Genomic DNA, 2,977 nt, shown 5'->3' on the forward strand with positions numbered 1-2,977 from the left:
TGACCTGAAATCAAGAGTTGGGCGCTTAATCGACTGAGCCACCCAGGGGCCCCAGAGATTTTTTTTTTTTTGAGGCGGCACTTTAAACATGTTGAAAATTGCAGTATAATTAAAATACATATATAGCTGAAAATTTCATGCAAAGTACAATATAAACAATCATTTGCATATCTTTGTGGGTGACTTTATCATTTAAGTCAGGCAAGTGTTTTTCTATATCCCTCAGCGGACCATTCTTCAAAAGACCTAGAGACTCCGCGGTGAGTATAAACATCTTTCTTCTCTCCAGAAGGTCCGCATCTCAGATGCTGGATCCAGTGACCCCACTCTGACAGGCGCTGCTGACCAAGCGTTACCCGGGAGACCCCGGACGCTCTCACAGAGCCCTCCTGTGTGCACCCCGGCTGGGGTTCAAAGAAAACCTCCCGACGAGGGTGGGATTCGAACCCACGCGTGCAGAGCACAATGGATTAGCAGTCCATCGCCTTAACCACTCGGCCACCTCGTCCGGTGCCCGCACCGCGCGGCCGGACTCTTCGCCCCGCGGTGGGTGCCGCGGTGACGCCTCCGCGCGTTTGCTCTCCCCCCACGCCGCCTCCACCCTCCCCGCCGGACCCCGGACAGGCGTTTTCGGGTCCCTCTCACCGCAGCAGGTGCTACATGAGCAGGCACAGCCAGCGCGCCTCCGTGTGACGCGCGGACACCTGCTGCCCCCCACCCCCCCCCCCCCCCGGGAGCGCCCGGACTCCGGGAAAGGCCGGGATCTCTGGTACTCGCCCCTGAAATGCGTCAGACCGCGGGGGCACACCTGCATTTCCCTCCGTTCGCTTCTCTGGGCCTTGGCGCGAACAGAGACCGGGGAGAACTGGGCTGGAAACAAGGCTACACGCGGGCGCCCGGCGGAGACGGCGTGGACGCCAGAGCAGAGCGGAACCGAGGCAGGGCTGACCTGGCGCGGCCGCCACCGCTCTTCGGGCCCCGGGAGCCCCAGGTGGGGAAGCCCGCCCCGGGAGCCGCAGGTGGGGAGGTCGGAGCCCCGGAGAGTCGCAGGTGGGGAGGTCGGGGCCCGGGGAGCCGCAGGTAGGGAGGCCCGGGCTCCATCCCGCTCTCCGTGACACTCGGTGCAGGCCACCTAGCCAACTCCATCACCACCCTTCTCCCCCGGAGGAAGCCCACCTTGGCCGCTTCAGGTAAACCAGCATTCAGAAACTCCTTTCACTCACTAGACTACGTTTGTTTTTTCTATATTTCGTGCAGGATTTTGGAGAGAAATGGAAGAGAGAAGATTCTTACTTGCCAAGATGCCGTTGCATTTTCCTTCCTATGAAACCTCTACTTGTGTTCTGAGCTCTGGTCTCCCTCCCAGGGTCCCTTACCGAGTTGATAAACTCACCTTTGCATGCACCGCCCATCATGGGAATCCATGGGTTAGAGGACTGAGGACTTGTTCATTTAGTGAGTCAAACAATCGTATCACTTTTTCGAATGAGGTCGGCTGTTATGATTTTCCTTCAGCCTTGAGTCAGGACTCCCGTTTTGTTGTTCAAAGCATCCCTTCTCATTGTCCTGTTCACAGTTCCAAGGAAACCTGATTTTATACCAGTGACTTCAAAACTACTTCTCAAGACAACTTTTCAAGAGAAAATTTACCTGTTAGATTAACAAAGATTTTTCCTTTAGACAGTTCTCCCGCCATACTCCCCAGAGGGCAGGGATCATATTTCATTATTCATCATTTTACACCCAGCACATCAGCATGTAGAATGAATATGTAAAGTGCTTTAAAATGCCTGACACTGGGGGCGCCTGTGGTGGTCAAGTGGCTGACTTCAGCTCAAGTCGTATTCTCACCATTGGTGAGTTCGAGCCCATGTTAGGCTGTGTGCTGACAGCTCAGAGCCTGGAGCCTGCTTCCAATTCTGTGTCTCCCTCTCTCTCTGCCCCTTCCCTGCTCATGCTCTCTCTCCCTCCCCCCCAAAATAAATAAACATTTAAAAAAATGTAATACCTGACTCTGCAATCACTATGTAAATGCTTTGCATTACCATTATTATCCCTCAGAAAAGACAACCAGCAGAGAAAACATGAACCAATAGTATGTGCAGGCAGTCCACAGAAGTAGAAACAATTCAGACGACAAACATAATAAAAGAAGCTTCCCTTCACATATATTTAAAGATATGCTAACTAAAATAGTAATATATTCTCCCCTCCATTAGACTGACAAGTATTTACAAAATTCATAATAACAAATCTGGGCCAGAGTTTTGGAAAGCAAGTTTTGAAATACTGCTGTGAAATTGTAACTTGGCACAAACACATTAAAGGCTAATTAAAAAAAAATTTTTTTCAACATTTATTTATTTTTGGGACAGAGAGAGACAGAGCATGAACGGGGGAGGGGCAGAGAGAGAGGGAGACACAGAATCAGAAACAGGCTCCAGGCTCCAGGCTCCGAGCCATCAGCCCAGAGCCCGACGCGGGGCTCGAACTCACGGACCACGAGATCGTGACCTGGCTGAAGTCGGACGCTTAACCGACTGCGCCACCCAGGCGCCCCTAAAGGATAATTTTATAAGACCTATTAAAATTTAAAAACTTACATCCTTTTTCCCTTCCTAAAATCCAACTATCAAGTAGGGGTAGGAGGGAGGTAACTCCAACTATAGTATGTGTACTTTTGTTATCATTATTATTTTAAGTAAATATGAAGATAAATTAATAGAGTTTTAGATAATATCAGTGAGGCCGCTTAGCCTCATCCTCAGTTTTATGAAGACTCAAATATAGACTTTTCTTGATATCTCCAAAGTACATTATACATACAATTATTGTATATTTATTTGATGTTAACAGAGTTCATGTTTAAATATAATTATTTCAACTATATCCCAACTTTTAGAATATTCCTTTTGTATTTTATTTTATTATTATTTTTTCAACGTTTATTTATTTTTGGGACAGAGAGAGACAGAGC

General features: G+C 48.7%; 1 non-coding gene across 1 annotated transcript; it reads right to left on the reverse strand.

Moving 5' to 3' along the window:
• Positions 1-426: 426 nt before the first annotated feature.
• On the reverse strand, positions 427-508 carry TRNAS-GCU (transfer RNA serine (anticodon GCU)). Its single transcript has one exon. It is a non-coding gene; the product is annotated as a tRNA-Ser (tRNA).
• Between the last annotated feature and the right edge of the window lie 2,469 nt (positions 509-2,977).

This window comes from Herpailurus yagouaroundi, unplaced genomic scaffold, assembly GCF_014898765.1.
Source record: "Herpailurus yagouaroundi ecotype Mexico unplaced genomic scaffold, PumYag 219, whole genome shotgun sequence".
NCBI lineage: Eukaryota > Metazoa > Chordata > Mammalia > Carnivora > Felidae > Herpailurus > Herpailurus yagouaroundi.